Genomic DNA, 15,123 nt, shown 5'->3' with positions numbered 1-15,123 from the left:
GGGCTAATGCGCTGGACTACAAGGTCAGTTTGAACCTCAAGGTTGGTGGTTCAATCTTAAGAGTGACTCATCGGAAACCCTATACAAGATCACTATGAGATGGAATTGTTTCGGTGTAAATTAACAACTACAACAACAGTCTTTATATTGGTATGTCTACTGACATATTTAGATGAGACAAATCTGCAGCAGAAGACCTCTTTAAAGTGCTAACGAGCAAAGATGTCAGTTTGTGGACTAAGGTGTGCCTCACCCCAGTCATGGTATTTTAAGTCACCTCATCTGGTAGCGTAGTGGTTACGAATTGGGCTGCGAACCTTAAGGTCAGCGGTTCGAAACTACCAGTTGCTCCGCTGGAGAAAGATGAGGCTTTCTACTCCCGTAAAGATTTACACCCTCGGAAACCCTGTACAGGGTTGCTATGGGTCGGAACTGACTCCATGGCACTTAACAACAACATATGCATGTGAAAGTTAAACAATGAATAGGGAAGACATTAGAAGAATGATGCTTTTGAAGTGTGGTGTTGGTGAAGAGTTTAAAAGTATCATGGACTATCAGAACAATGAATATTTCTGCTTTTGAAAAAGTATGGCCAGAGTGCTCCTTTGTAAGGAACAATGGTGAAACTTCCTCTCTTGTACTTTGAACATATTGTCAGGGGGCACCAATTCCAGGAAGACATTAGGCTTGGTAAAATGGACGCTTAGCAGAAAAAAGAAAAGAAAAGAAAAAAGACATTCAGTGATATAGATAGACAGTAGAAAGAAGAATGGGCTGTCTTAACAATTTTGAGAAAGATGCAATACTGGGTAATGTTCCATTCTGTCATACGCAGGGTCTCTATGAGTTGGAACTGACTCAAGAGCACCTACCAACAACAACCTCCATATCGACACCCGTTTCAACTTTTCTATTACACTTCATTTCCTTCTATCACTTACTAAGAGATTTTTCTCAAATGATTTTCTGGTTTATCAATGTATTCTGTTGTTCTATATAGTCTCTTTTTAAACTCACTATTTTAGTGAGCTCTGGTAGTGTAGTGGTTACGAATCGGGCTGCGAACCGAAAGGTCAGCAGTTCGAAACTACCAGCTGCTCCGCTGGGAGAAAGATAAGGCGTTCTGCTCCCGTAAAGATTTACTGCCTCGGAAACCCTATTCGGGGTCGCTATGGGTCGAAACCGACTGGACGGCACTTAACAACAACATTGTCCTCTTTATTAACTATTATTATTTCCTCATATCTCTATTTTTTCTTGTTTTTATGCTATTGTATTCTTGCTTTTATAGTATTGTATTTTTGCTCTAACTTTCAAAAGACTTCCCTATCCTATTAAGATTTTTATTAGGTTAATTTAAAACTATTGGCACTTTACTGTTAATCTCTGGTTCAGATGGAATCTATAATGCACTGAATTCTTTCTCTTGAAATAATTTTGCTCCTAAATGACTTATTATGCTTTCCTCGGAAATTACCGCCACCCCCAACTCTGGAAGATATTTGCTATTCTGTCAAGCAAAGTGTACTGAGAAATGTCATATGACAATTTCAGTCATTATTAATGTACTCAGAAAAGAGATGATTGGATGAGCCTCAGATTTTGAACCGTAAGTACTAGAATCTTGGTAAAAAAATTCTCTTCTCTACAAATCAAATTCTTAATTTTGAACTTTGCCTTTAAAGGAGAAGCAGCATTGGAAGGAGATACATCTTAGACAATAATTCCCTGGCTCTATGCTTAGATACAGGAGTAGGAATGTAAAAAGATGAAGTAAATTAGCAAATCCTTTCCTGAAATCTTAATCCTTCTCAAGCACAAAGCTTCTACCTCTTCCCTGACTTTATTTCCTAAAACTCATAAGCCACCAGTCTAAAATTTTACAGGCATGAGAAGAAAGACTATTTGAAGACTATTTGTTCTAAGGCAATGAAATAACCAACTGTAAGGATTATTATTATTATTTTTTTAATCTTACTCTCTACCATCCTTCTAGCCCAAAGTCACTATTGTTACCACAATTGTTGTTAGGTACTCTTGTATCAGTTCAGACTCATAGTGACCACATGAGAACCAACAAATCTATCAAATAAAAGTTGAAAATATCACTATCAGTTACTCCCAGAGGATCTTACTAAAATTTTCCAATATTTTTTTTAAAAAGTTCTTTTATTTATTTATTCCTTGGATATGTAGATAGTATGACAGAAGTATAGTTGTTCTTGTTAGGTGCCATCCAGTTGGTACTGACTCATGGAGACCATACGCACAACAGAATGAAAGACATCATCGCTATGTTTGAGTCCATTTCTTCTGCCACTGGGTTAGTCCATCTCATTGGGAGTTTTCCTTTTTTTTAATCCAACCCTCCACTTTACCAAACATTAGATCCTTATTTAGGAAATGGCTCTATTTGATAATATTTCTGAAGTATGAGAGACAAAGTCTGACTTTCTTAGCTTCCAAGGAGCATTCTGACTGTATTTTTTCCTAAACAGATTGGTTTGCTTTTTGGTAATCCATGGTACTTTTAATATTCTCCCCCAACACCACAATTCAAGTGCAACAATTCTTCTAGGGTCTTCCTTATTAAAATCCCAACTTTCATATGCATAGCAAAATTTTACTTGTATGCAATATTAATGATATTCTCCACTGATTTCCACATTCTATTGAGTCACATCTCTTTAGAATGGGCACAAATATGGAACTGTTCCAGTCAATTGACCAAGTAGTTATCTTCCAAATTTCTTGGCATAGATGAGTGAGTGCCTCCAGTGCCGCATCAGTTGGTTGAAAGATTTCAATTTGTATTCCATCAATTCCCAGTGCCTTGTTCTTTGTCACTGACTTCAATGCACCTTGGACTTCTTCCTTCAGTATCATTGGTTCTTGATCATATGAAGAAGTGAATGTTAATTTAACATTCATTTGTAAAAAGAATGACTTTTTGTTAATAATTGGTGAAGTACATTAAATCAAAAGTTTTTTAAATGTCCAATATATTATATAAAATGTATTATACTTCATATTTTATAGAATGCATTGTTTATGAGACAGATGACAATTCATCAAAATCAGTACAATCCCAAATGCTTACTATTTTATCATTTGTCCTTTACTAGTCACCTAAGGAGTCCTGGTGTGGCACTGTGGGTTAATGTGCCAGACTGCAAAGCCTTTTAAACTGCAAGGTAGGCAATTCAAGCTCACGAACTACTGCTCAGAAACTCTATACAGGGTCGCTATGGGTTGGAACCGACTCGATGGCATGTAACAACAACAACGGCAAGGAGTCCTGGTGTGGCATTGTGGGTTCATGTGCTGGACTGCAATGTATGTTTGAACCACAAGGTTAGCATTCAAGCTCACCAGTCACTGCTTGGATATCCTATACAGGTCGCTATGGGTTAGAAACGACTCTACAGCACTTCACAATAACAACAACAATATTTACTAAACAACTATAATGTGCCCTTGGTATGATGCTATAGGATCAGCACTGAACTATGAACCATAAAGTGGGCAATTCAAACCCACCATCTGCTCCTGGAAAACTCTATACACGGTCGCTATGAGTTGGAACCGATTCGACAGCACTTAACAACAACAACAACATGTGCCAGATGCTCCACTTGTCTATCAGTTTGTCTTACTGTGGAGGCATGTGCAGTGCTGGGATACTAGAAGCTATGACACAGCTATTTTAAATACCAGCAGAATCACCAAGGGTGGCTAGGTTTCAGCAGATCATCCGGACTAAAACAGGGTTGGAAACAAGTAGATACAGACCACATATGAAAGGTTAGTCACTAAAAATGTTATGAATACTGTGGGACATTATGAAATAAAGTGTCAAAAGATGAGCCTTTCAGGTTGGAAAGCACTCATAATACGACTGTGGAAGATTAGCCTCCTAAAGTAAAGTTTAAATAAAATGTCTGGATGATCAGAGCTCAACCAAAAGTAAAAAGAAGAGGGAAGAAAAAAAAAAAAAAGTACTCTCATACAATTTGATGAACTTGACCTACACCTATGGAAGCAGTAACTCAAAAGAGGGAACAAGTCCTAACAGCAAGAATCATTCCCACACCCTCCACACACAGAGTAGACAGGTTGGGCAACTTGGACATTGGCTACCCAAAATGGGGGGTGGGGGGCTACAAAGGCAAGAAGTGACTGGCTTACAAGCTTTCAAGAGGGAACCTAGATCCAGAGGGCCTGGAGGAAGGTAGAATCTCCAGTGTGTAGTATTCAGTCTGACTAGCTGGGGCTGATGCAATGAAATGCAGACGGGGCTCTTGTGATACAATAGTGAATAATTGTTATCAGGACTGATTGTGAGGGTCAGAAATGTAAAGGTAGACGTTTTATAGCAAGGAGAGGAGTGATTAACTTTTTAGTCTAGGAACAGAGGTCCCTAGGACCATCAAGGGAGAAGAGCAGAAACCGGAGCCTACCCAGAGAAGCAGTGATGCCTGAAATGGAGCCAGAGATGATGATGTGGAACAATGGAACAGCTGGAGACTAGATCCAGAGAGGGAGAGCGACTGTGTGCTGAAGACCTGGGGGGCACGGGGGAAGGATTGCATGGAGGGGATTGTAACCATGGCAATGAGATGATATACTATAGAATGAATGTAAAACCAGTGTTCTCCCATGTAAACTATCACATAATTCACAATAAAACATTAAAAATAAATAAATAAATAAACAAATAAATAAAATGTCATGAATGGAGCAAGGCTTCTGGACCTTCATTTGCTGATGGGGCACAATTCAAAATGAGAAAGAACAGCTATAAACATCCATTAATATATAGAGCATAAAATGTAACAAGTATAAATCTAGGAAAATTAGGAATGGTAAAAATGAAATAGAACACTAAAAGTTACATATCCTAGGCATTTCTGAGCTGAAATGGACTGGTATTGGCCAATTTGACAAACTGAAGAGGAATGTTGTGACATTCATCCTCAAAATGAACATTTCAAGATCCATCTTGAAGTACAGTGCTGTCTGTGGTTAGAATAATATTCATATACTTACAAAGAAGACCAGTTAATATCACTTTTACTTAAATTTATTCACCCACTACTATAGCGAGTGCTGATGAAATTAGAGAGTGTGGCTCTGTGGGTTGATGTGCCAGACTGCAAAGATGTTTGAACTGCAACGTCGGAGGTTCAGGCTCACCAGATGCTCTTTGGGAACCCTATATAGTGTCGCTATGGGTCAGAATAGATTCAATGGCACTTAACAACAACAATCTACTACTTCAATCTGAATTTCACCAAACATGCAGTCAATTTGCATTGATAATTACTCATTATTGGAATGTGAAATTTGTAAACAAAGAGAAGGATAAATTCTTGAAAAATATGACCTTGTTAATAGAAAGGACGCTGGAGATCGCATAACAAAATTCACAACATAAGTGGCATTCATAGCAAATGTCTTTTTTCAACAACATAAAGGTCACCTATAACATGGGCCTCACCAAGTAGAATACACAGGAATCAAATTGACTACATTTGGAGGAAGAGATGGTGGAAAACTCAATACCATCAGCCAAAACATGTCCAGGGACCAACTGTAGAAGTGACCATCATTACTCATATGCAAGTTCAGGATGAAGCCAAATAAAATTAAAGCAAGTCCATGATATACAAAATATGACTTTAAACATGTTGGCCATTTGAAACTACCAATTGTTTCTCAGGAGAAAGATGAGGCTTCTTGCTCCTGTAAAATTTGCAGCCTCGGAAACCCTGTGCAGGGTCACTATGAGTCGTAATTGACTCCGGTACTTAACAACAATAACAACTTTAATTGAGAGATGTAATATATTGTTTGATCTCTTGACTGCACCTTCCTTGAATGTTAATGGTTGAGTCCGTCGATGCTGCCACTTGGCCAATCCATCGCGTTGATATTATCTTATCACAGACAGCTTTGTACCTCATGACTGATCTGGATATGTTCTTTTTGACAATAAATGCAACACCCTTCCTCTTCAATTTGTCATTTCTGGCATAGTAAACTATGTGGTCATCAGATTCAAAATGACTAATACCAGTCCATTTCAGCTCACTAATGCCTAAGATATCAATGTTTATACGTTCCATTACATTTTTGACAACTTCCAATTTTCCTAGATTCATACTTCATACATTCCATGTTCTGATTTTCAGTGGATGTTTACAGCTGTTTCTCTTCATTTTGAGTTGTGCCCCATCAGCAAGTGATTGTCCCTCAGGCTTTTCTCCCACAGACTTTACTCTATTCGCATTATCATGATCAGCTCTACATTGAGGAGGCAGCTCTTCCCAGTCACATTTTGAGTGCCTTCCAACCTGAGGGGTTCATTTTCCATGCTATTCGTGTTTCTATACTATTCGTAAGGTTTTCAATGACTAATATTTGGAAGTAGTTCTTCCTAGTCTGTCTTTGTTTGGAAGCTCATCTGAAACCTCTTCACCATGGGTGACCCTGCTCATATTTAAAATACCGGTGGCATAGTTTTCACAATCACAGCAACTCACAAGCCACCACAGTACAACACACTGACAAATGAGTGGTGGTTCTTCACATGACGTCCACATTTCTTGGCATATTTGAGTGAGTACCTCCAGTGCTGCATCAGTTTGTTGAAATATTTCAATTTGTATTTGGTGCCTGTTCTCTGCCAATGCCTTCAATGTACCTTGGACTTCTTCCTTCAGGATCATTGGCTGTAGACCATATGCTACCTCTTGAAATGGTTAGATATTGACCATTTATTTTCAGTACAGTGACTCTGTGTACTCCTTCTATCTTCTTTTGATGCTTTTTATGTCATTCAATATTTTGCCCATAAAATCCTTTAAAATTTCAAGTTCAGGCATGAATTTTTTCTTCGGTTTCCTCAGCTTGAGAAATGCTGAGCCTGTTCTTTGTTTTTGGTTTTCTAACTCCAGGGTTTTGCACATTTCCCTATAACATTTGATTTTATGTTATTGAGCTGCCCTTTTTAATTTTCTACTCAACTCTTTTACCTCCTCATTTCTTCCATTTGCTTTAGCATCTCTACACTGGAGAAAAAATTTCATTCTCTCCTGACATCCACTCTGGTCTTTTCCTTCATTCCTGTCTTCTTAATGACTTTTTGCTTTCTTCCTCTATGATATTTTTGTTGTCATCTCATAACTCTTCTGGTTTTTATTCTTTAGTGTCTAGTGCATCAAATCTGTTCTTGAGATGATCTCTAAATTCAGATCGGATATGTGCAAGTTCAGATTTTGGCACCTGGATTTGTTTGAATTTTCTTCAGCTTCAGCCTGAGCTTGTGTAAGAGCAATTAATGGTCTGTTCCACAGTCAGTGCCTGGCCTTGTTTTTGCTCATGACATGGAACTTTTCTACCATCTCTTTACACAGATGTCATCAATTTGATTTCTGTGTATTCTATCGGGTGAGGTCCATGTGTACATATCTTTTACATTGTTTAAAAAACGTGTTTGCATTGAAGAAATCATTGGTCTTGAAAAATTCTGTCATGTGATTTCCAGCATCATGTCTATTAACAAGGGCATATTTTCCAAACTCCAATCTTTCCTCTTTATTGCCAACATGTGCATTCCAATTGCCAGTCAATAGATCTTGATTGCATGTTTGATCAATTTCAGACTGAAGATATTGGTATAATTCTTTAATTTCATCATCTCTTGCTTTAGTGGTTGGTTTGTAAATTGAATAATAGTGGTTATAACTAGTCTTCCTTGTTTGTTATGGATATTATCATATCAGAGACAACATTGTACTTCAAGACAGATTTTGATATGTTCTTTTTTTTAAGTTTTTATTGTTAATTGAGTGATAGTTTACATGAGAGAGCATCAGCTTTACATTCATCCTATCATATTTTGTTTCATTGCAATGACTATAATCCCCTCCATGCATCATCATTCAATAGCATTTGCTTCCAATCCCTCTGTTTTGTTTTATAAAAATGTTTTATTGTGAATTATGTGATAGTTTACATGGGAGAACATTGGCTTTACATTCATCCTATCTTATATCATTTCATTGCCATGGTTACAATCCCCTGCATGCATCATTAACCAACCAAAGGTTATACCCTGCAAGCCTGCCCCAGGTTGTCAGCACACAGCCCCTCTCCCTCTCTGAGTCTAAAGTCTCCAGCCGCTCCGTCTGTCCTTCAACATCATTGTGTCTGCCTCTATCTCTGGCATCACTGCTTCTTCGGGTAGGGTCCCCTCTCTGCTCTTCTCCCTTGATGGTCCTAGGGACCTTCGCTCCTAGACTGTAAAGTTAATCACTCCCCTCCTTTTGCTACAAAACACCTACCTTTACGTTTCCAACCCTTACAGTCAGTCCTGATAACAATGAATTATTCACTATTGTATCACAAGAGACCTACTATCTGCATCTCCTTTCATCAGCCCCACCCAGACAGATTAGAGATTCTACCTTCCTCCATTCCCTCTGGATCTAGGTTTCCTCTTGAAAGCTTGTAAGCCAGTCACTTCTTGCCTTTGTAGCTCCCCATTTTGGTTAGCCAATGCACAAGTTGTCCATCCCTGTCTACTCTGTGTATGGAGGGGGTGGGAATGATCCTCGCTGTAAAGATTTGTTCCCTCTTTTGAGCTACTGCATCCATAGGTGTAGGTCAAGTTCATCACATTGCATCAGATTACTCTTTTTTCCCTCTTCTTCTTCTAGTGATATGTTCTTTTTGATGATGAATACTACCCCATTCCTTTTCAATTTGTCATCCCCAGCATAGTAAACCGTGTGATTGTTAGATTCCAAATATCCAGCACCAGTACATTTCAGCTCAATAATGAGTCCTGGTGTGGTACTGTGGGTTAATGTGCTGGACTGCAAAGTTGATTTGAACTGCAAGATGAGTGGTTCAAGCTCACTAGCCACTCTTCGGAAAGTCTATACAGGGTTGTTATGGGTCAGAACCAACTTGCTGGTACTTAACAACAACAACAACGCCTAGGATATAGATCTATATGCATTCCATTTCATTTTTGGTATTTTCCAATTTTCCTAGATTCATATTTCTTATATTCCATGTTCTAATTCTCAAGGGACGTGTACAGGTTTTTTTCTTCAGTTTGAGTTTTACCCAATCAACAAATTAAAGTTCCCAAAGCATTACTCCATTCACGTCATCAAGATTAACTCTACTTTAAGGAGGCAGCTCTTCGCCAGTCATATTTTGAGTGCCTTCTAAACTAAGAGCCTCATCTTCTGATATCTGAAAATATTCTGGTACTCTTAATCACATTTAAATATTCAATAATATGGTACTGACAGTGTTTCACTGCTATTCTTAATTTTTAAAGTGACTACATAGTCAGAAGGAGCTCTGGTAGCATAGTGGTTACTATGCTACCGGGCTGCTAACCTCAAGGTCAACAATTCGAAACTACCAGAGTCTCCACAGGAAAAAGATGAGGCTTTCTACTCCTGTAGAGATGCACAGCCTCGGAAACCCTATGCAGGGTCGCTATGAGTTGTTATGTATGAGTCAGAACCGACTCCATGGTATATCACCACCACCACCACCACCACATAGACAGAAGTATGGGTCTCTCCTTCTTCCTTGTTTGTCGTCATCTGGAAGCTCATCTGAAACCTGTCTATTGTCAGTGACCCTGATAGTATTTAAAATACTCATTGCATAGCTTCCCTAATCATAGCAACACTCAAACCACCACAATAGGACAAACTGACAGATGTGTGCTGGCATAGAAATATAGACACTGAGAAAAACATGAAAGGTGTTTTTTTGTTGCTTTTATGTGTCAGACATTGATTTGATACACTAACACCTTAATACTACTATACCAAAAAGGAATCTAATTGGTGGCAGTATATAGATTTATCTGTAATTTCTTTTGATAGACTTCATAAGATTCAAATCAATAAAATACAGTGTGAATTCAAAAAGAGCAAAAGTTCTTGTAATGTCTGACAAAAAATCACAATGGTGTGATTTGTTTAGCATCTAGATTTTTGAATATGGAAAAGCATTATAATTCAAATTTTCTCTAATATTTCTACTATTTTTTAATATAATTTATGCCATTTTCAATAGTTTTACAGATGAAAGGATTACTCAAACTGCACATAGGGAAACAGAGAGAACAGCTACAAGATCTACATTTGAAATAACAGAATTAACTCACTGTCAGATTTCAATATAATTATTTCTATGATGCAGTGTTTATTTATATCATGCTTAATAGTGTTACATTCTGAAAAGTGATACAAATGATAGCTAGGAAAAACTGATATCTATGACTCTGTGGTTAGTGTTTTTCATGAAAATGCTAGATAATAAAATATTTTTCAGAGTCCATAGAAGTAGCATTATGACATCATGTTACAAAAACATATTCTCAAATGTATAAGCATCCCAAAGTATATTTAGGAATAAAAATAAATAAATAAAATAAACAACAATTCACAAAATGCTCACCTAGAGAATACTTAATTAATGAAGATTTGAAAGGTAAGACTAAAATCATTTTAGCAAATTAAAGTATATGATTTAGTGAGTGTAAAACTGGTGATCTGCTTTGGAAACCTTGACTTAATTCCCAATAAAAAGGTTGTTTTGTTTAAAAAAAAAAAAAAAAAGGTAAGATGAGATGAGAATGTCTGAAAAATCAGAGGTCTAGAAAGAATTCATAGTCTTGGAGTTTCTCTATTCTATTTGCATGAGAAAAGAAATGGAAATTAGTGTTTCTGTGACTATAATGTGAGCCCAAGCACATTTATCTCAAGTTGTTTGTTGTCCAGTGTGAGCAGGAAATTGTCCTTGCCTATTTCTTCATTGAATGAGAGCTGATGTCTACTGGAGTTAAAGGTTGAAGATAATGTCTTCACACATGAGACTGTAAATATAGAAACAATCAAACTGTTCTTTGAATGAAGTTTAGTTTACTGCAAGCAAAAGGGAAATTACTCACAATCTGAAACCTTAGCTTCTATGGAGACCTGCTCTTAACTCACTGTGAAATGAATCTTGCTAGCATCATTTTGTATGCTACTTTCATTTCCACATGAAAGCATAATCAATCACAAAAGAACAAATTTTGTATAAGACTACTATTATAAAAAGTCAAGAAAGGGTTTTTGCAATAAAAGAGACATTCTTTGAAGGATCCCAGGAGTGAGAGGGAGGGGGTGTGATTCACTGGCTAGAAGGTTAGTCTGGGTGAAGAGGACAGCAATAGGCAATAAAAGGGAAGTTGGGGGAAAAAAAAAAGATGTATGCAGGGGAAGATATAGGAGGAGTGCAAGGCTTAAAAGCAATAGAGGTAAATGCTGTTATGTACACAGTACTTCAACAACAGTGATCTACAAGTAGATGCATGAATAGATACTCACGGTGAATGGGTATAGGAAAAGGAGTGAAAGTATACCCACAAATATACATAGGCTTGACAGAAGGTAATTGTGCTTGGATATTTACCTTTGCTGCACATATATCCATTTCTATGGTGGAGCATACAGGGGGATAAGTTTTTAAAATTCTTAGCCATAGCCAAATATTTCACTGGGCCTGGGGGCTTGGGGATATCCTGGTCAATTGGCATAACATAGCACATAAAGACAGTGTTCTACATCCTACTTAAGTGATTGCAACTGTGTTCTTTAAAGTTTATGAGTGACCATCTAAGGTGAAATTTTTAGGTGCTCCCTATCTAAAGGAAAGAAGAGCGATGACAATCAAAGACACATGGAACCAATTAGCCCAACTGACTAATGGACCACATTAACATCAGAGACCATGACCCTGATACCAGAACTAGATGGTTCCCAGCCACCACTAGTGGCCAGCTGCTCTGAAAGGGATCACATTAGAAGGTCCTGATAGAGTGGAAGAAAAATGACAAATAAACTTCAAAATCATAAAAAAGAATACCATGTTTACTGGATGGATAGAGACTGGTGGAACCCCGAGACTACAGCCCTAATCACTCTTCAGGTCTGGGACTGAACTCACCTTCTTGGCTTAATATTCAGCCAAACAATAAATAAATAATCTATAAAGAAACAATAACAACAGTGAGATACATGCACATCTTAGAATAAGTAGCCATTTGAAATCAAATGGATAGCATCTACTCAATGATAATATTCAGAAGAGTTAGGAAAAAAAGGGGAAATAGAAGCAAATGGGGAGAATTACAATAAGTGGTTACATTGAAGGGATTGGATTTTATGAGATGAAACAAAATGTGTATGAATTATTGAATGTAATACTGATGATCTGCTCTGTAAACCTTCACCAAATTTGCAGTACAAGTAAAGAAAAAAAAAAGAGGATTGCTACTTCTTTTTCACACAAATAGTAAACTTAATGTTACAAGCCTTCAGCAAAGACTCTAACATTGTTTTCAAGATAGATTTAAGTTGAAGTTTGCGAGTAAGTTTCAACTGCTCAGTTAACTAAGCACAAGGTTTGCAAGTAAAGTAAACCTCAATATCATGAAACAATAGAATTGTTTCTTTTACATGTTAGCAAAGTTGTGAAGTGAAGTCTGGTTGTTGCTAGTATCTTTATTACCATTAGTGGAATAAATAGGTATTTACTTCTGTTTTTATTAGAGGTGTGTATAACACTCTCCAGAGGACATCTTGCCATGGAAATTATTCAGTTAGCCACAAGGAAAGGTAAAAACTTAAGTGACAAGTGTTCAATGCATATTTGTCAGACTGTTAAGAAGTAACTGTAATGTCATTTCCCACATGACTCCCAACTATTCTTCCCATAGTCATTCAGATTTGTTTTCGTTTATCATTCATTTTCTTTATTTGTGTAATTTCATTATTTTATTACAATTATGATAGCACTGGTTAGATATCACCAAGAGGCAGTCAGCTAAAAGAAATTTAAAACGTATTTAGAAAAATGTTATTGATATAACATTATTGCTTTACTCAGGTAAATATTGAGATATATGTGAAATTCATGTGGTTAAATAGGAAATAAAGGAGAAAATATTGTTTAGGATTTGGATCATAAATTTTGCTTAAGTATTCTAGCCCTCAAGGCATAATTCCTGAGCTAGTTATTTACTACTGAAGGTAATCTTTAATTTAACATTTAGATAACTGTTGCTTCTTTACAAGAAGCAGTAAAGACATTTTGCTTAGGCATTGGATAGTGCAGAAATCAGTTATTTCTGAACATAAGGAAAAATTAGATTTATGCTCAATTGTAATACTTCAACAATATTTTTAATAATTTTATTTGAAGTATATGTAGCAAATGTCATTAATGGACAAGGAGTATGCATAGTTTATTGTTCATTACATCATTTCATAAATTTTACTGGGGATTTAAATGAAAATATTTAGCATATAAAGACATGAAAAAGTGGCTTCATATTTAAAACAGAAAAAAAATGTGAAGCATTAAATAATTTTCAAAACTGTGACTAAGTCAGTGAAGGAAAACTAGAAAAACACATATCTCAGGTTTCTGTGTTATGACTATGTTAACTAAATAGTATTATAAACATACTGCTATTCAAACAATAAGAGTGGTGAACTATTGACTTTAAAGAAACCCTTTTCTTGCTTTTCTGTTCTTGCTTTTTTTTCCCTCTCTCTCTCTCTTTTAAAATATGCCAATGAGGGTACTATCAATAGAGTCCTGGTGTGGTGCTGTGGGTTAATGTGTCAGACTGCAAAGCCATTTGAACTGTAAGGTTGGCAGTTCAAGCTCACCAGCTGCTCCTTGGAAACCCTATAAAGGGTCACAGTGGGTCAGAATCGACATGACAGCACTTAACAACAATAAAATTATCAATGCTAAAAACTGGAAAAGTAAAATACCAAGCTCAAATATTGCCAAGTGACAAGATAATTCTGAAATGTAATTAAGACACAAATAATAATTTCTTAATTATCACAAAATTGGCCCCACTCTTAACATTTCCATTTAATAATTATGACTTATAAAGAATATTGGAATCCTGGTGTGGCACTGTGGGCTAATGTGCTGGACTGCAAAGTCATTTGAACCACAAGGTTAGAGGTTCAAGCTCACCAGTCACTCCTGGGAAACCCTATACAGGGTCAATATGGTCAGAACCAATTCGAAGGCACTTAACAACAACAACAACATTAAGAACATTATTAGTAAAAATGTTCATAACAATGTATTGGTTGAAAATTCAGGATTGGCCGTTTGGTCTAACATGCAACACATGTTTAAGTAGTCATGAAAAAAGTTGACAGCTTTAGTAATAGTTATTTATTGAGATTGGGTGTGAAGTATGACAAGAAAATATCACACACAATAGCACAGAAAGTAGACAACACTTATTTTTGAGGAAATACAGGCATGTAAGTGGGTGGCAGGCTCAAGGAGAAGATCGGATACCAGAATAGGAAAAAGGAAAATACAGTGACCCAAAGTCAAAAGGATTGTGTTTATTTCATTTTCTCCTGGTTAAGGAAATAGTGGTTCCAGTGCAAGATTGTAGAACAATCCAGATAGCCCTATTTATTACTGGGAACAAACATCACACCTGTGCATCTTAAATGAAGGCAAAAGGTAAACAATGTGTCTTATTATTAAATTCCACTGCTATTATATTGCTGATTCCATTCTTTGGTGTTTCTTATTTTTAGAATTGATGTTCATTCTCTCTGCTCTAGAAATTATTATTTTATTTCCCCAGTGTGTTCTCTCGGACCTTTTACTTTGATACTTCCATAGTTTATCTTGCCATAATTTATTTCTTTAACCTATATTTAGTGACAATTTTACTCTTTAATTCACTCCATATGAATTTGATTGTGGTCTTGTGTTTTATTCTTTCTTAATTACTCTTTATATTTCAACCATCACCCTTATATATTTTTCTTCATTCCAGGCTGTTTTCTATTTATTATATTCTACTGCTGGAAGCTATTGAAAACACCATGGCCTAGGTCAGGCGCACCTTAGTCCTCAAGCTGACAACTTTAAAAAGTTCCTGTGCAGCAGATTTGCTCAATGCAATACGTCGTCTGATCTCTTGACTGCTGCTTCCACTAGTGTTGATAGTTGATCCAAGAAGAATGAAGTCCTTGACAACTT

Source organism: Chrysochloris asiatica, unplaced genomic scaffold, assembly GCF_000296735.1.
Source record: "Chrysochloris asiatica unplaced genomic scaffold, ChrAsi1.0 scaffold00011, whole genome shotgun sequence".
NCBI classification, from domain to species: Eukaryota; Metazoa; Chordata; class Mammalia; order Afrosoricida; family Chrysochloridae; genus Chrysochloris; species Chrysochloris asiatica.
The sequence above is the reverse complement of the archived record's forward strand: the minus strand, read 5'-3'. Positions refer to the sequence as shown.